Consider the following 24,934-nt stretch of genomic DNA (forward strand, 5'->3'; position numbering starts at 1 on the left):
AGTTTATTTTTACATTTCTCTTAAGGTTCTACTGTATAATTTGGTCATGTTCAACTATATGTGAAAAGCACTTTTTCCTCTTTTCCCCCCAAACACATCTTTACGTAGTGAAGGTGAAATTTGTGCATCCCTGGGGATTTTATGAAAGAGAGAGGTGGAATAAGAAGTTGAAAGGCACAGAGTAAGTTCAAATTGTCAAGCCATGTGGTCTGTGTGAATTTTACCCAGGGGAATTACCCATTCTTATTGTCAAAAGCCAAGAGATCTTGGGAAGCAAGAAAGACAATTCAAAAGTGATAGGAAAATCCCAAGCCAAACAGCAAAAATGAATGATAATATTCTACAAGTTGTGGAACAGCTTTATTTCAAAGGACTCTTAAAGAACAAGCAGTTTCTCAGCCATGGACCATTTCTGACTGAAACAAGCTTCATAAAAATTGGAATAACACCGGAATGAAATGGCATTTCCAAATTAATTTACATTTCATTAAATATTTTATTATTAAAAAATAAAAAGTGATTAATAGCATTTAAATTGCAAATAAAATTATGTACATGTTTAACATCCACCCAGCCCCACTCCAGACAGTTTTTCTTTCATGTATGTTTCATCCAGTTCTGATATGGTTTTTTTTTTTCTTAATTAAAAAAAAAATTGATGCTGGAATTAATCAAATAACAATTTGGAAAAGGCATGTATCCCATTGTTGCTGGGTGTAAAGCTTTATTAATGTCAGTTAGATCATTTTGGTTGATAGTCTTGTTCAGATTTTCTCTGTAATCAGTTTCCCAAATACTGAGAGAGCAAAGATGAAATAATTTAACCAAAATTGTAGATTTATCTGTTTCTCTGTCAGCTTTGTTTTACATGTAATGACCCTATATTACGAGGTGCACACACGTTTAGTATTACTTTATCCTCAAAGAATCATCAACTTAATCATCATAGCATGACTACAAGAATCCCTGGTAAGGTCCAGAGTGACTCTACACTGTGATTAGTTCAGTTTCACTCCTGATGTATGGCCATTTTGGCGTCACGCAAAATGCCATGTGTGTTCCATGAGGTTCTCCAGTCTGGCTAGTTAAACCCCACACTTTCCCAACCCTATGAGAATTCTGGGAGTTTTCCATCTTACAGCTCTATGGCAATGGCATTTCCTTAATGGTTGTTCTTTGCCTGGCCTTAAGGAGTCATTCTGTGCATGTGCAATTTAGCATTCAGTGAAAGAATCATGGTGATCCTTGTAGATTCTTGGAGCTTTTTTTCTGAGTAGCTTCTTCTTTGTCAGTACTCTGCCTTCCAGATACGAATTCTCTAAGACTTCCTCATCTCCAATTTCTGTGTATTCAATTCAGCAAGATTATGAAACCATGCTTATGCCACTTCTCCGTGGGCCAGGGTCCAGTAATTAGCTCCGCTCAGAAAGCTAGGGCACTTTTAGGGCACATCTCTGGGTTTTTTGTTTTGGTTTTTTTTTTCCGCTAAATGTTCACAATTTTTTTGATGGTTATTCTCAAATGATTGGAAACAGTTTTTACATAAAAATTTCCAGTTTTATAGTTGATTATGGCTGGATAGAAATTTAGTATTCATTACTTCATCATGGTTGAAAGGTGGAATCTAAAAAAAAATGACACAAATGAACTTTTTGAAAAATAGAAACAGACTTACAGACATAGAAAACAAACTTGTGGGTACCAGGGTGGAAAGGGATATACTGGCAGCTCCAGATTTGCAGATACTAACTACTATATATAAAATAAACAACAAATTTACACCATATAGCACAGGGAAACTATGTTCAATAGATTGTAGTGACCTATAATGAAAAAGAATATGAAAATGAATATTTGTATATATATGTATGACTGAAACATTATGCTTTATACCAGAAATTGACACAATACTATAAGCTGACCATACTTCAATAAAAATATATTTAAAACGAGGGAAATATTTAAAAAAAAGTAGGACCCGTATTCCATTTTGAAATACTATCATTTATATTTCCTAGGTTAAAGTAAGTCTATCATCTTATAAATTTTATCCATTACTCTTCATTTTCCCTTTTGACATAAAATGGATTTTTCCTATACTTCTCCTGCTTACATTATCACAGGCATTACATTACCTTACCTTACTTTACATATTCACAAATAACACTAAAGAATGAAGTAAATAGTAGTTTTATTTCTATTAATTGTGTCAGCCAAGCACTGAACTTACCCATTTGTGTTCATCATTGTATTCTAACATGGCTTCAGTAAACCTTTTTTTAAAAAGGGTTTCAGAAACCTTGTTTGTTTATCTTAGTATTTTAAACTCTGTCCTCACCTATTTATAACACTTTTTGGCCCTTTATTTATATTTTGCCTTATTATTTCATTAAACAGTATTATGTGCCCATTAAAAATTAGAATACAGAAAATTACCAAAATGGAAAAAACTCATAACCTATATAACCTTTTCTGTATCTTTTTCATTGCCATACTTTTTAAAAAGCTTTGTTTAGTTATGTTTTGTAAGGTGTCCAAAATAGACAGTAAATCTTGCCTAAGAGAAGGTTTTTCCATAAAAATTCCTGTCTCAAATTATATGGCCATAATAAGAAACATCAATATATAACAACATTTTTCTTTTCAAATTTCAACCAAATGCCATTTGGAAATAGAGCATTGACCCCTCCACGTTCTTAAAGAATTCTTGATGTGGCCAATTATAATGGATGTGATTTCCCTAAATGGTGATTTTCTTCAGAATATTTGTGACCAGCTGGAGTATGCCAGTCCTCTCATGAAGTAAGTTCCCCATTCTTCAGTTATTAACTATGATTTACACCTCCATTGCTTAGTATATATCTTTGAAAGCATAAATATTTTAAAGTGGCCTCACTAATACAAAATTCCATTTGTTTACATAATGACACAAACAATAATAATTAACATTTATTAAGAATTCCTTTATATTTTATGTTAAGCTGTTGTGTTTTACATGCACCATGAATTTAAATCAACATTCACTATTTCTTCATTATCTTCTTCCTCCTTCTTTGGTGAGTTGAAAATCTTGCTTAAGGATATCTTCTTATCCTCTCTCCTATTGTCATATTTAGTGATGCAAACATCTACATTATGAACATAACTAACAACATGGTCTTACCCCCTCTGTGTGTCTTCTATTTCAATACCTAGACACTGACTATTCACCATTATTCCAGCATTTTGGATCTCAGCCACCTTAAGACCTATACAAGTTCAAAAATTTTTCAAAATTAGACCCTGTAATAGGAACTCATTAAGAAAGTAGACCTTCTCTCTCTCTCTCTTTGTGTACTCACCCCCACACCGCCATACACTCTTTGCATTTATACAGTATAGCATCTTTTACACACTGCAGTAGCCAAAAGGCTACATTGAGATGATGCTGAGTTTGCTCAGTGTACCGCTTGGTTATGAATGAAATGGAACATTGATTTGGGAAATCCGAAGAAAATTGAAGTTATGAATCTGGAGCTTCAGAAGAAGACTAAAGTTACACATATGTATTTAGATTAGTCTATTTGCTGGCAAACTTAAGATTTTGAGTTAAAGTTTTCCTTTTTCTTGAAGATGTATTTCCTTTACTGATGTAATCATTGTCCTTTTGAGGTCCTGTTTATAGGTTAAATGCTGTTCAAGTAATGAATATGGATGATGGGGTGGGTTGTATTTGGGACTATTTTGCCCCAAACATGATGCTAATCATGCATTCTACCTCATTTCATCATAAATAGACTTTTGATTTCTGTAAATCTCTAAAAGATAAAAAGATAAAAGATCCCAGAAGATAATTATAATGTTTTTCAATTGATCACAGCTACAATTTTAAATGTCTTTCTCTGAATCCTTATTCATTTGTGTTTTATTTTTATTAAAGTAAATGTCAGAAACATTGTAATTTATTGCTCCAAGAACAACTCCCTCATTGAGATGTACATTGTGTGACTCAATCTTCAAATTACTGTCTTTTCTTCTCCTAGAGATTATTCTTAAGAAATTTAGATCCTTTATAACAGGAGCTTAACTTACTATGTTAATTTTAAAAGTTATAATAGGTTTTCTGAGCTGTGAGCTGATGTTTTATACAAGTTAACATTTTTCTCTGCATAAACTGTTTAATTTATATCAAAAATATGCATTTACTGACAAATACCTCTATATACTAGGTTAAAAAAGTAGCTATGTATCTAATGTTCCACTTGAAAAATGTGGACTCCAATTAGCAGAAGTTAAGGGAACTTTACCAAACCAGATTCTCCTAATAAGAAAGATACCAATAGAAAATAAGTTTTAAAGACATCTACTTCATTGTCGTGGAATTATATTTTCAGCTACTTCGTGAATACAGTGAATATTCATTGAAAATCAATGTTAGATGCAGTGTTTATCTGAATCTATCTTTCAGTTGCCTTTTTTTGCAGGTATTTTTTGTTCTTACAAAATCTGTTGAATGCAGTAGGATTGTTTTCATTCTTCATTGTATCTGGTAATGAGGACCCAGTAATCAAAAACACCACACAAATGCCACAGGCAAAGGTGAGCCCTTCTCATAGGTCAGGAAGACCTTGCTCTCTCAGTGGAAACGCTAGAGTTTTCTAAACTAGAAGTCTAATCGTGAAAATCGCCTTTTCTCTCTAGAAGCATTAGAGTCAAAATATATTTTATTTGACCTATGCTAAGTTTATTCTGTATCCAAATGGTTTGCTAATGGGAAATATAGAGGAAAGTATTTATTTATGAACAAAATAGTAGTGTTTCAAAAGATTTCCACCTCTGTTCTTCAGTGATGCTCACGATTCCTTTTCCCCGTTGCAAAGACTTTTTAATTTCTAACTTAAGAGAAGCTTAAAGGATCTTAACACTGATTTAAATGTTTATTAAGTCATAACACAACCCCCTTTCTTAGTATTCATGGTGGAATTTTAGACACAAGGAAAGAATAAGTGGACTTTGGCTATTTAAAAAGGGGGGTGGGGAGTAACAACCGGACCTAAACTAATTTTGCCCAATTTAAATATGTACTTATAATTAGCTTTGCAAGATGTTTGCCCCAACCCATTCCTAATCTAATTTTTGGCAGATAAACAAGGAAAGCATTTCCCTTTCAGTTTTACCTGTGCTGAGTTTGTGGTCAGTGACATAGAAGTTAGTGGCATGTCCAGCAGCAGACTGATCCCTGGGAGGGGAGTGCAGGGGGCCAAGAGGAGACTGGATGTGCTGAAGGCTATCGCTTTCTTCTTTCCAGGTGAGCTCATCCCTGGGGCTCTCCTTAGCCAGCTGCTCCTCTGAACTGTCTCTCCCCCTTCGTCCAGCGCAGGACAGCAGTGATGCATTAATAGCTCAGTGCTGGGAACACCATGGTGTGCATGGCGGTGTTCAGAAATCCTTATCCTCGCATGCTTTTGCTGTGCAGTTCATTTTTTAACAAAGGACTAGAAACAAAAATGTGGATGTCAGTGAAAGAGAAGAGCAGGGGGTGAAAGACCATTTTGTAGCAAATGAATTACATTCAAAGTCAATTTTTAACTAATTCTTCCTGTGGCTATTAAAAGAGCTAGCGTTACGTCGAGTCACAAACCAGTCCCCAGAAAATGAGTATCGGTGAGAGATCCACTTCTGGGCATAAAGCATTCTCTTTAGAGAAAATCATTCTTAAAGTCCCTATATTAAGTTTGTTCTTGGTATTCTGAGGCAGGTTTAAAAAAATACAACAGAAAAGAAAGAAAAACTGTTGGATTTATCCATTTTAAAGAAACCATAAATTGACCTCCTGCTGATGACAAAGTACTCAGTAGGGGAAAAAAACAAAAAACCAACAAAGAACCCCTCCACAGCCAATGATAGAGATTGCTTCAGTTCAATTTCCTCTCATAGACAGAATCTTGCTTTCTATTTTAGCCCCATAAAACATTTATTAGGAGAAAATTCAGGAACATTATCAAATAACTGAAAAATAAAAGCCTAATGCACGTGGGCACAAAACATTTTTTATAACTTCTTTGCCCTATTAGAGGTAATATAAACTTTTCTGTTTTATTCCTTTATTTGTACAGTCCTTCCTTCTTTTTTCCCTCCCTTCCTCCCTCCCTCCCTCCCTCCCTTCCTTCCTTCCTTCTCTCCTTCCCTCCTTTCTTTTTTTTCCTCTATGAAAGGCCCTATTCTAAGCTGTGGGAAGTATTAGGGAAAGCTAAATTTCTTTTCCTTAAAGAACTTATACTAACAGTTTCATTTATTAGCTTTTACCTTTAATGTGGGGTCTTACACCCTTAATTCTATTGCAATATACGGTAACAACATCTATTTTAATTGTACCCTAAAGGAGAGTCTCAAGAAAAGTGCCTTTGTATCTAATCTGTATAATAGCTGCTTTGTAGAAACTTCTTGGAGGTGACCTCTTCAAGATATGCACGTCTTGCCATCAACAATCCATAGGAGACTTTGAAATGGGGTGTGAGAACTTGCAACATTTTACTCAGTATCTTGGGAGACACCATTATCATGACCCCTTAAATTTACTGTCTTTGTAGACAACTTGCTATGGGAAAGGGGGACTCTGGAGTTAACTCAGCAGCTTCTGCAAATGAATGTTCCATGAGAGCATTACTGCAAACCCCAAGAGGGGACATTAGTCTAGCTCTTCATTAGCAGGGGTGAGAAAGAGCTGTCCTTTGTGTTCCTGGATAGGCAGACTTTATTCCAGTAGGGGTTTCTCTCTGGAATTCAATTCTCTGAAATTCTTAGTGCTCCCAAAGTCAGACTTGTCTTTAATGGAAGTGGGATAAGGGGAATCTGAAAATGTCAAGTGCAGAGTTTAATTTTTCAAGGAGATTGTGGGTTTACAAATTGGGAGGAAAAAAAAAAAAAACAATTCCTTTAAGCAGAATGAAAGTGCAATTGTAAAAGTCCAACGCATTGCAATTTGACAATGTGCACTAACTGATAATGCCACCCACTTGGCTCATTTACCAATTTAAGGTTATTTTGTAATCTCCCTGTGAGCTTCCCAACATAACAGAACTCTGTGTGAATGTGTGTGTGTGTGTGTGAGAGTGCATGTGTCTATTGCTCTGAAACAGTAAATAACTTCCCACAATGCTTAAGAAAATGTAACTAACAACTCCTTCCCTCTCTGTTACCTTACGTAACAAGGATATTTATGCAGAGGCAATGTTTTTCAAAGTTAAATTTTAGTGCAGTGTGTGGGTGAACAAAATGCAACTGAAATTTCAAAAGCTTGTAAATAATGTTTAAGAAAATAATTGAGAACAGAGGGGAAATAGGGATGAAATCTCTGGAAGTATTTAAATTTTAATAGAGTGAAAGTGGAGTCTGAATAGAAAAAACTTGATAATAAAAGTATTAAAATTGACACAACCTGATGTACTGATTTCTCTGTTCCTAAATTTCAAGTGAATACCCACAGAAACCAATCTAAAATAAATTTGTCTTTTTCTACTACTTCAAAATGTGCTGATAAAGTTGAGTCATAAATGCAAAATGACTTCTCCTGACTAAACTTTTACATTCCTTATATTTTAGAATTTTGAAAATATCTAATTTATGAGACATATCCTATATGTACGAATTAGAGAAAGAGATTTTGATTGGGACATCTTTCTGTACCTCAGATGGATATTGTAATGAGTGCTAAGCTCAAATCAATCATATCATTGTAATTTTTTAACAGTACTTGTAAAAGTAGAAAAATGAATAAAGGACATCATTTTAAAACATTCTAATAATGGTCTCTGTCAGAAAAATAATTACAAGTTGTCTACTCATCATCATGCTAGACTTAGCTCTTCAAAAAAAAATTCTGTATAAATTCTATGCTCTAGGAATTTAAAAGTGAAGAGATGAATTGCCAAATTAATTTGGTACTTTCTGTTTGCTGCTGAATATTTTTCGAACCTGATAGTACGTATAATGTGTGGTTTGAAAAGACGATAAAGATATTCAATGAGGTATATGAAAGGTGACCCTCCTGGTTCTACTTGAACAATTCTAAGAGTGGGGAATTCATTGCAACATGAGGGAAACTGATCCTTTGAAGAGAAGTTCTAAGTCTCTCTCATCCATTAACCAATGGGCCAAAGATTATTTTCCAAACTAATCATGACCAAGTTCAGCTCTTAGTTTATTTGAAACCACTTGTCCTAGTTTGCTACCTTAAATTTCCAAGGCTGTCCTGTATTTTTAATAAATCTTTCTGTGTCTACCTTTCTTCTCATATTATGGTAATTATTACTTTCCAAGCCATATAGCCCATTATTTTCAGTAAGCTAAGAGCTTACCCTTTGATCCTTTTCCACCGGGTAACTTGTTAGCACTTCTAGAAGTCTCTATGCTTCTCTATTCTGCATTCTTTCTCTCCCCTGCACACCCCTTTCTCTCCATTTAATGTCCTTCAGCCTCTGTTGTGTTTTATTTTTGGCCCAGTCTCCATGGGCTTGGAAGCTTGGTTGGTACTGTTTATTCCCTTCCTGGGATCAGCTACACCTCTAAACAATATTTTTGGTCCCTCCTCCCACAGTCTTCCATGCATATCCATAGTCTTAAGATAGCCCCACTCCAGGTGCACACCAACCTAGTTAAAGGAATCTGACCCAAATCAGAGCTCAAGCATGCTAACTTTCTCAGAGATTTCTGAATAATTATTCCATGAGTTTCAAGTCCCAGTGTCTCCATTGTGTCCCTGTCTCTGAGCCTTAACACAATAGTGGCCCACAGTTGCTGAAATTTCGTGTCTGTGGCAAATTCTGGCTATTCAAGCACAGTAGAGAGCCCTTATGCTGCACTGGTGAGTCTAGCTCTCCTGATTGCCCATTGACAGTCTTCTTAGCCCCATACTCTGCCTTCTTACAGAAGTTTTTCAGTTAAAAATTCATTTCCGGGTTCTTGGTAGGTGCATGCATCACATTTCCCTTCAAGGGCTGGGGATCTAACTCAGTGCATAGGTCAGATGGAGAGGATGCTCCAGCCACTGATACCACTGTAGCTGCTAGAACAAGAGAAATTCACCAGTGCTGGAGATTCTCCTTCCTTAGGAGCTGACTGTACTCTGACACAGTAAGTAAGTTTGTAGGGAGTCGATTTGTGCCAACTTCTTGAGTGTGTAATGTATTTCCTTGAACTTAGTTGGTTGGATTATTGCTAGAAGATTATTGAAGCACCTATTCTAGCAGCATTGAGGTGTATTTCTTTGACCTTACTCAGGTTGGGATGAATGTAAATCTTATACTCAGGATTTGAGAGGAGGCAGAGTTATTGAGCCATACAAGAACAAGAATACAATGTCTGGTATCTGTATTGTTGTTTAAGGAAGTCTTCAAATGAACCATACATGGTAAAATTGTGTGATTTCTTGTAATTCCTAATTTTTCTAAGCAGGTGCCTTAGCTCCAGATAGAGTCTCCTGATAAGACCATATCTTTTTTTTTTTTTAACATTTTTTATTGATTTATAATCATTTTACAATGTTGTGTCAAATTCCAGTGTAGAGCACAATTTTTCAGTTATACACGAACATATATATTCATTGTCACATTTTTTTTCTCTGTGAGCTACCATAAGATCTTGTATGTATTTCCCTGTGCTATGCAGTATAATCTTGTTTATCTGTTCTGTAATTTTGAAGTCCCAGTCTATCTCTTCCCACTGCGGGGTGGGAAAAGATCATATCTTTTTGAGGTTTCTACTGATGACTAATAGTTATACTCAATGGATGAAGGGCTTAACCTCAATGGAGAAATGCAATGGTCCTTACCCTCTCACTCAGTATAGTACCTAATGGAATTCTGATCTGTGGGGTTGTACTCTCAGACTGAAGTTATTAGAGACATAGCACAGTTGGTGGCTTTGAAGATAAGCCATGTTGTATCGGACCCAGATTTCCACCTGATCTAAGACTGGGTCCATGTGGAGGAGCACTGCTGTTGGATTGTCCCAGGTGGAGGTAGAAGTTTATTTCCATTGCACTCGTCCCATCCAACTACATATGGAAGAGCAAGGTGAGAGGCATGTCATTTATTTCCCATTGTATCTGGCCTCTCCTAGCTGGAAGCCAACTCATCATGATCTCCCTCCCCTCCACAGTTATAAGTTTAGACTCTTGATTTTTTTAGCAACCATGTAACACTGTGGGTTTATATTGAGCTTGTGGAAAACTAAACTACCGGTACTCTTTTGAGTAATTTTTTTAATCCAAGTTTTCATATATCCTGTACTTGTCAAATCATTTTTCTTTCTTAAATAAAAATGTTACATGTATCATTGGTCTAGAAGAAGGAGATATTTAGAATGTGGACTCAGTCACCTATGAGCTATTCTTTGCATATCTGCCTTCTTTTTACATTCTGTTAATTTTGGCTATTTTCCCTTTATACTTAATTTATTCTTTTACCAATAAAACTTGTTTTTCCCACGTTTCAGACTTACAGGAAAGATATTTGTTAGTACTTGAGATTAATTAGAGAAGAAATCTTCAATTACATTCCTTGTGATTCAAAAGATGAACACAGGGTTCTTTCAGCTTGGTAATGCCTTATTCAAGTCAAGATGGATTTTGAAGTAAGTTGTCAAACCCAGTCCTGCATAGCCCTACTCCAAGATGGCCAAAGGCTGAGGGGAAATGGTGCAGCAAAGTTTATTGGCTTTGCTTTTCCTCAAGTGTACACTTATATAGTACTAGTATTACCAAAAGAATATCTCCACTCAGTATCTCCATGAGGCACCTCAAATAAAGACACCTATCAAAGGAAACATTACTGAAATATTTTTGACTGTCTATCTGACTGCAGTGAGGAGAAAAATTGAACAATTATATCAGTGAGAACCTCCAGTAAGCACCATTATGCCTGGAAAAGACTATAACTTTCAGTCAGAGGAATTTGGGGTCAGAGCTATGCTAAACATTTGCTCAGTTTGATCATTTTCCCATATGGGCCCAAGGCGAATAGTTGTGTGAAATGGTAATAAGCATTTCTTCAAGATATTTTACTTAAAATATATTCAAGATGACAAGGATTGTACAGTAGAACTCTCACTGACAATTACTAGCATACAGATGACTTCTTATGAAGAGGTAATATAGTTTAAGTACACTAAAAGTGCTTTCAAAACTGCTAGCATCTCATGGGAAAACTTTGAAGAGAGTATTCAGAAAATTCAATTTAGCCTATATTTTGTTGCTTTTATTTTTCTTATTCTTTATTGATAGAGACAATGATCTAATTTTCAATTATTCTAAAGGTCTCATACATGTTTTGTAACTCTTTCCTCTTATTTTATAAACATCAAAATTCTTCAGCTCTATACTATCCTAAAATTAAATTTATTTTTCTATATCCTATTGCAATCAATTTCTACATGAAAATGGGAATTCAGTGACATTCATCATTATATTTTTTTATAATTTCACATACAATGCCTGTGTTTTCTTTAGCGTTTTTGGTTTTAGTTCTGGTTTAGGGTGTTTTGGGGAGGTTAGCATTTTTCTCAAGACATAGTGATTTCAAGACAGAAATTGTGTATTTCAAAACCTAACTAATTTTTTTACTGATCCACTCTTCCTATTACCCCTCAAATTCTATTTAAATAGGATTTTAATACCTGCACAAGGCTGTAGGATTACAGTTACAGATTTCTGTTTCTCTGGACAATGTTTAAGAATTTAGCTACTACTGTTCATTTCTTATCAGAGAAGAGAATCCTACTTTGGGGGCCTTATATGTCCTGGGTAATTTTCCAGTCTGCTTTGCTAAATTCTTTCAAGTTCATTTGATCCACAAAAAACTTTATCTAGTAAAAAATCATAATTAAGGTGTGCACAATCACCAGAGTCACCTTGGCCATTTTTCTCATTCCTACCATCTTTATTATCTTTCACCCTACCAAAGAAATGACAAATAGAACCCATCTTTTAGCAAATCTTCTCAGATTTTGGTCATAGACATAGCTTGTCATGAAAACCAAGTAAAAGGGATTGATATTCCTTTTTAATACACTACCTGATTTCCATTGGACTTAAAATTCCCTTTAGGCCTTGGGCACGTGGACCAGTTCCATTTTCGTGAATTCATCGGGCTGTCAAAAGTTAAGGGCAATGACTTGACAAATCATCTTCAGGAGAAGGTGAGTCTAAGAAACATATTTGCTTTCATGACTTCACACAGTTAAAATAAAGGAAGAGAGATGCATAGTTTATGGCCTGTTATAGCAATAAATGTGTTTGTGAAAGCTATTACTCAAACTACTGTTTTTTCTTGCATGGCATGCATTTAAACACAAAGACCTACTTTTCCTATATTTCTAATTTTAGGGCTCTGGGATTAGACAGGCATGGCACTTACCAACACCGTGTTCTACTATACAATTTCCTACTCAATGCCAAACAGCGAATCTTATCTCTGGGATGAATTAGACCCTAAAATCCCATGCCAAGTATTTTTCAGAACTTCATACTCTTAAAGATTACATAGGTTTATTTATTTATGCACTTTGATTGAATACTGTCCATGAACAAAGTACTTTACTGGACACAAGGAACATTAAAATGAAGATGAAACGTCACTTCATGCTCTCAAGGACCATAGTTCCTAGTAGGCGAGACCACTTGGGTAGTGGGTAAAGTAATAGTAAAAATTACTATTATCATCATAATTATTTTATTATACATATGTGTGTGTTCATGAACTCAGATACAAATACTTTAATTTTATTTGCTTAAGGCATTCGTTGATTGTAATGAAGCCCCATTCCCCTGGAAACCTAACCTCAGGACTAGGGCCTCCCACTCCTTTTCCAGAGTGCCATCTGTGTTCTGGGAGGATTTATGTGATAGCAGAATGCTGCCGAGAGTGGAGGTAGGAAGGCCCTTTAATCTTCCATCATGTATTTGTGTTTGAGAAAACTTGCACTCTGTATCTAAAAAAAAGTCACTCCAGCCAACAATAGTAGATCACATTTGCAGATCTCAGGTCTGAAGTAGTAGTTGCTTTCTAACTTTCTTGCTTTGGGAATGGCATCTTCTCACCCCACAGCAACCTGATACTCAATGCTGCGCATTTTACCAGTTTCATGTAGTTCAATTACGTTCACAGCTACCTGTCTTCCTCCATCTACACACTGGAAATTTTCATCTAGAATTATCGTTATCATTACCAGTGGTAGCAGTGGTCGTGGAAGTCAGAGTCATGAACAACTAGCTAACATTGTTGAATCCCGTTCATTGGGGGCTTTGTCTGTATTGTCTCTGCTAATGTGTCAGGCTTCAATCCTCTCCTGAGAGGACTTGGACCACACTCTTTCTTAAACTGAGGGACTCTCAGCCCATTTTGCCTAACGCCCACTCATGTTTCATGTTTCAGAGTAGGTACAATTTTCTAATAAACTCTTCTTGACCCCTTCAAGACTGAAATAGGTCCCCTTCCTAGGTGACCTTTCCTGTACTTTGCACCAACCACTATCACAGAACATACCATACTGTAATAAAATTATCTGTCATCTCAACTAGACAATGAGCTCTTTGAAGGGACACACTTTTTCCTGTTCTTTTTTTTTTTTTTTCCCTCCAGTGCTTGGCACAGAGCTTGGGATAAAGGATGGGGTAACAGGATGGATATATTTCCCTCTTTCCAAGGACAATTGCATATTTCTCTATCAATTATAGCTTAAATTTTAATAAGATGATATGGTCTATTTAGCGGCCTTCAATATTTCATGGTACTAACGAACGGTCTTGTGTAGGGTCCCTGCAACCTTGGAGGCTCTGGTTAGGGTCACCCTACCTGTGACCTGGTCATCCATGGAAAACAAATGTCCTAAAGTAAGGGAGCTGATCTGTTTATTTTTAAGAAAGAGGATTTGCAGACTTAGCAGCAATGTAAGTAATACCACAGCTCCTTTCCCAAATACTATCACACGGTGATGTCAGGTCCCTCATGTCGTGTGACCTGGGGCCCCTGATCAAGCAGAGCCTGGATGTACAGAGGTTAAATACTGTGCCTCGGAGGACTGCCCGTTACCTCCCTCAGCCACGGGAAGGGCCCCACCCCCATGTCTGCTAGCTCAGTTCCGACACTCGCAGCAGCCTCTTCCTCTGTAGGCCACGACATGTGTGGATTAAGGAAAAGGCAATTCTGTCCACACACTTTTATAAACAGACCCCTCTCAGGTTGCATCTGAAGTACCTTGGGGAAGCTCACGGGCTTAAACCAGTCAGCCTTAGTGCGCCCAGCGCCACTGGAAGCTCTGGAAATCTGTCTGAGCCTTGGCTGACTTCCTTCTGTCCTGTTCTGCCCCAAGGGTTCCACAGTGCCATCTACAACTGAAAGAGGCCGTCGGTGTCAGCTCCCCCCTGAGAAGTTCCTCCCCCTTGCCTCACCTAAATGTTGGCTTTCTCCTACGAACAGTGATTTCTTTATGGTCTTCTCTAGGGGCGTGACTCGTTTTCTTAGATAGAATTGAAAGGAAGGTGACCCCAGTGCAATGCAGGTTCCAGATCATAACTTCTGTGACTTTCTTTTTTAAAATAACAAAGGCACTGCTTTGGCATTCATGCTCCTTCTGGTAGGCTTCCTGCTTCCTGTCACTCACCTACTTTCTGGACCTTCCACCCAAAGTGCACTTTGTCAACTGGCATCCTGTCTTCCTCTCCACCTTCAGACTTCTGCCGTCATATCAGGTGATTCTGATCTCCTGCTCAGCAGCCTGACATAAATGAGCTGATCAAAGCTATCATTTTAAATTTCAGAGCTGTTAAATTTTACTGCTAATTCGCTATCTGAGAGAAGTGACATCTAATAATTAGCCATGTCCAGCTGCTGTATATTATCAAATAATCCAGAAGTAAAACAAAATTGCTGATCACTTAAAATCCAGTTTCTTATGGTGAAAATGTATTTCTTTAAAGAAAATGAATTAACACTTCCATGGTATTAGTGTCTCAAACTGAAATGCATCCATTTGTATCCCTTTATAGGGTTAGATTGGTAAGAACAACTTCCAAAATCCCAAGTATTTTCTTACTTACTTGGTCTTCAGTTCAAGATATTTTATTGACCAAAAATATATTATCACCTCCTAGTTAAAAATTTAGGCTTTTCACATAGAATGGTTAACTGAAAGATGAGCAAAGGTGGCCTTTAATTATTATCTCTTGCAAAATAAAATTTACTCATGCATACTTTGATATTTAATTATTTAATGAATTTACAAGCTTCATAAAAATCTAGACATTTGCTACCATAGGGGAGGAAACTTTTCTTCTCCATTTCTCTGGTCTTTGGCTAGTCTAATAATTAAATTAACATAGGCCAGATTAATGGGAAAAAAAACGGATTTAATTACATACATACAGAGGTCCCATAAGAATATGAGACCTACAGGCAGTCAGGCAACTGAAGTTTAGATGCTATTCTCAGTTAAGGAGAAGTGGGTAGAGGTCTGGGACTTCAAAGGCAAGGAAGACAATTAACAGGAAGATGGGAGGAACAAATGTTTGGTAAATGAAGGTTTGCCATGCCATGCAGAGACAGTGAAGCACAGGGAAGATTTTGATCTCCAGGTCCCGCTCAGCTTCTCCATAGCTTAGGACACCTTGCTCATTTTCTCTGTAGTCATCTCTGGTGATGGTTCTCTTCCTGGACCAGATTTTCTGTCTAAATTCTTTTAGGCAGTTAAGGGAGTGGTAAGAGTTTTTCCTGAATCTGCTGGATCTTGATTGTCCCCAAGTCAAAATCGTCCGCATGCCAAATGGCCACATTTTTGGGAGACGTTTTTTGAACTCCTTCACGACTAAGAAGGAACCATGCCTTTTTAATCATTTTTATTAATTACCATGATTGATTCAATATATGTTGGGTCATCAAGCAACTGTTTTGATATTTGGGATCTTAGAATAAAGCACTGAAGTTTTGAGCAAGGATATTAAATTTTAGAATGAGTAAAGATATTTCCCAGCCTTCAGATGTATAGTCTAGGAAGGAGATAGTCCATGATCTAACCATATTCTAATTTCATTCCAGAGGTGAGATAACATAAATGAATTAATGTTCATTTTTATTCTTACCAGCTATCTTCATGTCACTACTCCTCTAAATTAGAAGAAAATATCTTCAAACTGAAAAAATAATAGAAAATATTTTAAAAGAAGTATATTGATTTTAGGAGGTGATATTTAAAATGAGAAAAATAACAAAACCAATTAAAAGTCCTCAAAACAAAGAAGGGAACTCATTAAAATGGCAGAGCTAACATCTTTATAGTATTCTTATTCAAGGCATACTGAATTTGTATTTTTGACATGATTTTCACAGAACTAAATTTAGTCTTGAATATTTTTGTTCAAGAATATCACACATTCATTTTAGCAAATTATGTAGGCTTCTAGATAAAAATTCTCATGATATAACTATTTGTCTATTTATATGAATTATTTTTATCTCTTGTTCTTAATCTCTCATTCCATAACACACGCATAAGCTCAGAGTAATTGAAAATGTTGGAAAACTTGTATTGAGCAACAGGAAAATAAAGTTATGTACCTTCTAGCATATTTAGGATAAAGATAATATTTAAAACTAAGAAATTCAAGAAAATTGTATTTGCCATAGAATTTAAAAAGCGCAAATGTGAAAGCATTAGAGAAGTTTACTCAGGAAAACAGTCATGACAAAAGAGTATTTGAATGACAATATAGAGGAAAAATTAAAACAAGAGAATTAATCTCTGTCTTTGCACACACTGGCTGATGCTAACCCAATTGCAGAAACCATGTATTTAAAGCTACATTTTATAAAACCTCGCTGGCAAAAATCAATAGGAAGACTTAGTGGGTAGAATGTGTGTAATAGTAACAAGTAGAAAGGTTAGTGTAGAAGTTAATGGTTCTATCAGGAATAAAACAGAGTTAAAATGTGAGGGAAAGGTCTGCCACAAGTGGTTCATTAACCTTTTCGAACCCCAGCGTGTCCTCGCTCTGAAGATTACAACAAACCTGACTCAGACTTCCGTGGATTTTGCTGATACTCCAACTCAGCACACTGCTGTGGTACCTTTCCTAAGACAGAATTATTTTCATTATAATTCCACGTTTCTGTTAAAACCTAAAACAGTAGGACTGGATCGCAGCACGCACCACAGAGTTTTGTTTGTTAGTTTCTTTCCCTCCCAGGCATTTTTTTTTTCTTCTTCTTCTGCATCTTATCTGACCTTTTCAGACACTGTCATGTTTTTAATGGATAGCCATACTTATCTCAGAATTCTGTTAATTTTCAGCTTACTCTCAGCATTGATTAAATATTGAGAAGGGTGAAGAAATTTTCAGGCCCTATCTGTATCATTTATAGAAATAAAATCTTATCATTGTCTTCTTTTTGAATAAAAACATATTCTATGACCTCTGAATCACCTGCCAAAATGTTTTGGAAAAGGATGAGGATTTGACTTGCATTGTAATAAATCAGAGGTACAATTATGGTTAAAAAAAAAAAAAAAGCAAACCGTGTTAGATACACAATGGCGTTGACAATGGCTTAATGTCTTTGGATAAAATTTAGTCACAGTATTGTCCCCTATTTTCTATAATTGCCTTTGATTGTATTTCCATCTTAACAAAAGAATTAAGGAAAATTCCATTCCAAATTTCCCTCCTCACACCATGGCATCGTTCCTTCTTCCTTCTTCCTTCTTCCTTTCTCCTCCTTGTCCCTTCTCTCAAATCTTTCTTGTTTTCCTTTCAGCAGATTTCAGGGTAGAAGTTTAAATGAGCAGCTGCCACAGCAGGCCCTGCCAGTGTTCTCTGGCCAACCAGCCAACAGGGGGTCCCCTTGTACAGGATGGCTGGCTCCCCTTCGGAGACAGAACTAACCTCTGTGACAAATTCCGAGTCCACCAGCTTGGAGCCTGAAATCCCAGACCTCACTTTCCTTCCAAATTTTCCAGTTGGTAATCTATCCTGCTGGGCTAATTCCTTTCAAATTTCCATATAATCCAAAAATGAAGTTATTTTTATTTCCTCCTCTATTTTTTTTTCCCCAAAAAGGGGAGAATTCGGTTCATAATTAGAGGAGGAGTAGTTTTTGGATTCTGTCCCCTACGTGAAATCTGTTGTCAATATGTCCTGCCAAAATCCTCCACAGTAATGTGCCAGTGTTGTAAAAGGTTTTAGTTCCCTGGTTTTTCCCTCTAAGTCCAAATTCTCTGTCATTTTGTAACATTTTGTCCTTGAAAACCTTTTTTTGCCCCCCCCTCACAATTTTCTTTTTAAAAGACAATGTGGTATGTGTGTTTTAAGCCATCCCATCTGTGTAAGCTAAAGACAAAACCGTCAGCCTGAGTTTTGGCACAACTTGGGTCCCTGTCCTGTAATCTCATTTGTGTGTGTCCTAGAACTGTTCTGATTAACCAGAATTCTTATCTCATGGCCACAGCCGATGGTGGTATTGTGGTTCTTTGAGCACAACTGATGCACTGGCTAAAGCCGCATCCCAGTCTTTGTCAGAGCAGACACTATCTTTGGAACGGACTCTGATGTTGAGAACTGCTAAACCTCTTAATCCGTTTTATTTCTCTTGCTTGGATGATGGTCTGAACCGGGTAACTTCAGAGAACAATGGCTCTGGCTCTTTGAAATATGTCATCTGTGCCATGATGTGATGAGCACATAAACTTTTTATATAGTTGGTCAATGATAATAAGGCCAAAGAACACCAGTATTTACCATACAGTGTTCCTCTCACTTGCCAGAAAGCTTTGTCCTCAAACACACAACAGACTTTATGAAGCCTAGAATTAAATGAGAACTTTGACTTAGCTGCAGTAATTTTATTTTTGATTTTATTTCACTTCTTTTATATAATTTTAAACACAAAACTTTATTAGATCCTGAGTCTTTTGGAACGAGAATTTTTTTATGGAGTCAAGATTCTAATTTTCTTTTTGCTTTGAAACTTACATTTTTAAAAAAATTGATAAGCTTTTACATCTTCATGCTGTATATTAAATAATAGAAATCTTTCTAATAAAATTTTGGCTATTTATCATAATGGTTAGCTCACAGGATCAGTCCCTCTAGACTGTTGCGCCTCGTATTATCTTTGTGGCATAAATAATTTTTATGAATTTTCAGTAACTGAGGAGTGTTTATTATCCTAGAAGAGTGACTATATAAAATATAACTCCATACAAGTTATTTTGTATTGTTGAGACCTTATATTTGTTTATTAAATATGGATTTATTTCTTTCTGCAGTATATAAAACCCTAATGTTAATCTATTATCTTTGGAGATATCTCAAAATCTAAAAATTATATCTAATTTACAACTCTAATATGCCAAATAATTGATAGAATTATAAGCTTTAGAAAAAGAGGCATAACATTTTGCTGTGTTAAAATAGTCGAAGTTAAAAATAAATGTCTAAGGACATAAAAGCTACAATGTTAGTTAAGAAGTAGTTTTCTTTGTACTTCTTACACTCTGAGGCCAATTTCATCAGTTTTCAGTATTTGCAAAACCTATATATGGGTAACACGCTTACTTGAATAGATTTCTTATTTTCATGGTGTAGAATAGAAATGACTCTCATACTTTATTTATTTTGATGTTCTCAGTTAGAATCTAGGGTACCACATCCTACGGGCTCCCCAGCTGTAACTGTTCTGAACCCACTGTCACGTAGTGGGCGGGAAACAATGTGTACGGGTCGTGGAGGGACTTGGAGTCTCAGGGAACCTCACAGACTGCGTGATAACGGATTGTTTAAATTGGCAATGAGAGACAAGGTCTCAATGAGCTAGACTCAACAAAGAGAAAAGTGATTATAAAAATCTAAAACAAAATTTCTAGGTGCTGAAAAGCAAGAAGAACTGGTGAAAAGCCATGATTCCCTTCTATTTAATTTGATTGGATAAGAGATGAACAATTTTACAAATCAAATGAAACAGAACATTTAAATAAGTTTTTTAAAAATTTGATCATGAAAACAGACTATCAATCTTCCAGTTTTGAAAGGTACATGTTGATTATTCTGTTCATTAAATTCATTTGGAAATTCATTTTCTTGACATTGTTTTATTTTTCCATGACTTACAAATGTGTGGGAAATAAGCTTTTGATCTCCAGTCTTTATATGCTTAGTGATCTCTAACCATTTTCCGTGTGGGCAACAATCTAAATGTTAATTTACTGGTCAGTCTTCACGCTCTCCAGATCTGCACACAGACCTGACTCCAGTACGTATCAGCTTGTGATGTGTGGCCATGTGCTTAATCCCTGTGAGTTTCAGTTTCCTAATTTATAAGATAGGGATAGCAAGACATTTTTCTACTAAGGTTCTTCAGATTAAATTTTGTACTGTTCTCCTCTCTCTACCTCCCTCTAGTCTCTCTCTCTACCTCCCTCTAGTCTCTCTCTCTCTCCACTACCTCCCACTCCTGAGAGTATTCATCCATCATTCTATCTGTCTGTCTGTCTATCTTTCTGCCTGTCTGTCTGTCTATCTGTCATCCATCTATCATCTATCTATCTATCTATCTATCTATCTATCTATCTATCTATCTATCTATCTATCTATCTATCTAATAGACTGCCTGTCTGTCTGTCTGATAGACTGTCTGTCTCCCTATCTATCTATCGGATAGACTGTCTGCTGTCTATCTGTCTGTCTGTCTATCTCTCTAAGACTGTCTGTCTGATAGACTATTTGTCTGTCTGTCTGTCTGCCTATCTATCTATCTGATAGACTATCTGTCTGTCTGTCTATCTATCTATCTGATAGACTGTCTGTCTGTCGATATCTATCTATCTATCTATCTATCTATCTATCTATCTATCTATCTACCTATCCATTCATCTGCCTATTTACCTGTTACCACATGGATCTGGAAATAGATGGTCAATATCTACAATACGAATGAAAATACAATGCGATAGAAATAAAGAATGGTACAAAAGGCAAAAAGTTAAGATATTAAAATTTAGATGTAGTCAATAAAGAGTCAGTTGATTATACAAAAGGGGAAGGAATGTAGTCCTTTTTGTATTGCTATATTTTCCAACTGCTTTTTTTTTTTTTTTTTGGCAACTTAGAATATGGTTGTACTCAATTCTATATCATCACCATAAACCTTGGCTTTGTTTTCACCACCAAATGGAATCGATAGGGCTGGCAGCATGGATGTAAAGAACGTCATTTTGAAAGAGAGCTGTAACAGTGTCAAATGTGCAAACAGTGCAGTGTGTTTTGCAAAACAGTACATTGCATTTTGCCAGTGTGAAAATAACCTTATTTTTTACATTTATGTCTTTATGAAGCCGGGATCAGTAAACCTAAATGTAGAAAAAATACTTAATTCTCATATTTCTATAATCATTTGTATCAGCTTTAATGATGATAATAAAAAATGTTACAGTCTAAATAATACACTGGCTCAAAACAGTAAAAAAAAAAAAAAGGATTGAAACTTTAACTTTGCTGGCTATAAATGATACAATTTAAACTCCAATTTTCAACATTCTTTAATATGAATTAGCTAGATGATTGAGATACTCCCATTTTAATTTATAGGAAGAAAACACTAGAATTTACTACATCTCACAGGATAAAACAAGACAAGAGGATTTAGCAAATTCCACTCAATCTTGGATTTTCCCGTATTTGAACGTATTTCCCAAAGTTTAGAAATCGTGACTAAAATTAACTGTTTGAAACCCTAGAAAATTTAGTTTAGTTATTCATGCTTTAGGATGGATTAATCAAACTCACAATTTAGAGTCAATGGTAATAATTCTTAACTATTCTTTTAGAAGGACAAAGAATGACCATTTTTCATCCACTAATTCTACAGATGGTTTCGTACTGTCTATAAAAGATCTTACATGTATGAGTTCCTTGGAAGTATTTGAATGCAACATTCTCTTAAATCATTAGCTTGGTATATCTATTAACTCTTGGCCTTAATTAACACATGAAACTTACTGTATAGGAAACACATACACATTAAATGAGCTTGTAATTGTTTTAACAAAGTAAGGACTCTGCTACTGGCTGTGTCAAAAATCCTTAGGAAACAAATGTGTCTTTATTCTTTCAGTAAAATACCATTAGATCGAAAATTTGACAATATATCTCAATTTAAGTCAGGCCAAAATTTCAAGCAATAAAAATGTTCACCATTTACCTCAGAGATCAAGGAAAAAATACTTGGAATCTCAGGAAAATTTCAAGTCTGTATGCGTGATGCAGACTCTCTCTTTGGCTCAGACAATCAAGATGAATAAGAATTCAACTCTCTGGGTTGAAACATTTTCCTTTATGCATCTTGGTTGGCCATTTATCTCTGTGTACCTACTTTGCACGGTTCTTATGAAGACAAGTGGAATAGTTTACTCTAAAGTGCTTAAACTCTTAGGAGGAAAAGAACGCTATTAGACAAATTATGATTATCTTTATTACTGTAACAAACAAGGAGATAATTGTTTTTGAGTCAGAAAGAACAAGGCAAAGTGTGATTCTGTATCGAAAATGACATGGTGGGTGGTAAATGGTTTTCACTTCTGTAAAGAGCAATATAATAATTTTCACATCGCACTGCTTATAACATGCATCCTCTAAAGACCTTGATTCCTGTGCTCACTTTATAAAGATTTCGACCATCTTTCCCCATATAACTTTGCTAAGTTTTATTGTCCTTTGTATCATCTGTGTAGGTTTAACAAAACTGCAGAAAAGCAGTTAATTTTTTTTGCCAAAAACAAGACTGTCAGGATCCCAAGACCTCACACATAATAAGTCACTGCACTGTGTATTTTCTTTTACATTATAGTTTTAATGTAAGTTTGTAATTTTTAGTAGTTTCCTTTTTTGCAGTTTTTCTGTGATTATGTCTTGTTTATCCCCATGTAGCATGAGAGACTATCCTATTAGCTTTACAAAGAAGCACTGTTTCTGAGCTTCGTTTCCTATAATGCATACATTTCCTGGTTTGCATTAATTGCATATGTTGTGTGGAGCTCTTACTGAGCTTTAATCAATTGCATTTTGGGTAACAGCAGGGGAATAATCCCATTCCTTAGGTGTAGTGTTCATACAAAACTACCAACTAGATTTGCAAATGATTGTAGGTAAAAGCCACCAAGAGGCTACCACTTTTGCAAGTGACAAGTGTAAAAGACTGGTCTCCTATTTGGAGTTTTCTATCTTCTCTTTTAACATAATACTCTTGACATCTCTCTTTCTCTCTTCTGATACCTCTGTATTTGGGTTTTAGCAGGACACTCAGCCTTACTCCAAATGTCACATTTGGTTACCCACAGAGTCTAGTTAATTCTTGAGTTATTTCCTGGAAAGCCTACCCTATCCTCTCTTTTCCATAGAAGCAGTTCCTGGCGTTAAGGGATTAAGACAGGAGGTAACTGAAGAATCCAGGTGTGAAACACGACTATATCTACTTTCCTCCTTAACCTCATTAATCACTCTGGGACACATGGCAATAAAGCAGTAATTATATATTATTTTTTATTCTATGACTGTCTCTCTCTCTCTCTCTCTCTCTCTCTCTGTCAGTCTTTTTTTTATTGAAGTATAGTCAGTTTCCAGTGTTGTGTCAATTTCTGTAATATGTGTGTGTATATAATATACACACGTACTACAGCTTCTTTATCCAATCATCTGTCAATGGACATTTAGGTTGTTTCCATGTCCTGGCTATTATAAATAATGCTGCTATGAACATTGAGGTGCATGTATCTTTTCAAATTAGAGTTCCCTCTGGACACATTCCCAAGAGTGGGATTGCTGGGTCAGAGGGTAAATCTAGTCTTAGGTTTTTGAGGAATCTCCATGCTGTTTTCCACAGTGGCTACACCAAACTATATTCCTACCAACAGTGTAGGTAGGTTCCTTTTTCTCCACACCCTCTTCAGCATTTATCATCTGTGGACTTTTGAATGTCAGGCATTCTGACTGGTGTGAGCTGATACCTCACTGTAGTTTTGATTTACATTTCTCTGATAATTAGTGGAATTGAGCATTTTTTCAGGTGCCTGTTGGCCACTTGTATGTCCTTCACTGGAGAATTGCTTGTTTAGGTCTTCTGCCCAGTTTTGGATTGAGTTGTTTGTTTTTTTCGTTATTAAGCTGTATAAGCTGTTTACATGCTCTGGAAATTAAGCCCTTATCAGTCACATCATAGTATTTATTCTAAATACATTTCAAAAATCAGAAATGAATTTATTCTGTCAATCATGCATTGCTCTAGGCTTTGGACATATACTGTTGAACAAAACTGACCAAGAACACTTACTTAGTGGGGCTTAGATTTCAGTATGGAGAAGCAGACAGTAACATTAGGTTCCTAAGTAGGTGAATTATACAGGATCTGAGAAGTTGCTGGACTAAAGAAAGAAAGCAGCATATGAGGCTTTGTGAGTAGCTAGCAGTGTGTGGACAGGATGAAATGTTAAATAGGATAGTGGATAATTCCCATGAGAAAATGAAATTTAGAAAAAGAGTGAGGATGTAGTTAAGTGGATGTCTGGGACAAGATAGGCAAAAAAAAACCCCAAACACCCCAAAACAAAACCCTGGAACAAAGGCCCCAAGGAAGAAGCATGTTTGGCAAGTTCCATGAAGAAGAGTGAGTGGGGGTAGTGTAATGAGCATAGGGCATCGGGCTTGTCAAAAAGCAAGTCAGAGATCATCTGGCCAATTAAGTTCTGCTTTTGCTTGGTGAATGTGGAGCCATTGCAAAGTTTTGAGCAGAGAAGTGACATAATCTGACTAATTGGAATTTGTATTCCATTAGAATGGAGTCAAGGGGTAGAGTCAACATAGGATACCATATCATACGAAGAATAGCAAAATGTATCTTTCTTTACCCCGCAAATATTT

General features: G+C 36.0%; 1 long non-coding RNA gene across 1 annotated transcript; it reads right to left on the reverse strand.

Moving 5' to 3' along the window:
- Positions 1 to 338: 338 nt before the first annotated feature.
- On the reverse strand, positions 339 to 5,516 carry LOC123614472 (uncharacterized). Its single transcript, XR_006721882.2, has 2 exons — positions 5,157 to 5,516; positions 339 to 1,624 (listed from the first exon to the last, which is right to left on the reverse strand). It is a non-coding gene; the product is annotated as an uncharacterized LOC123614472 (long non-coding RNA).
- Between the last annotated feature and the right edge of the window lie 19,418 nt (positions 5,517 to 24,934).

Source organism: Camelus bactrianus, chromosome 34 (genome assembly GCF_048773025.1).
Source record: "Camelus bactrianus isolate YW-2024 breed Bactrian camel chromosome 34, ASM4877302v1, whole genome shotgun sequence".
NCBI classification, from domain to species: Eukaryota; Metazoa; Chordata; class Mammalia; order Artiodactyla; family Camelidae; genus Camelus; species Camelus bactrianus.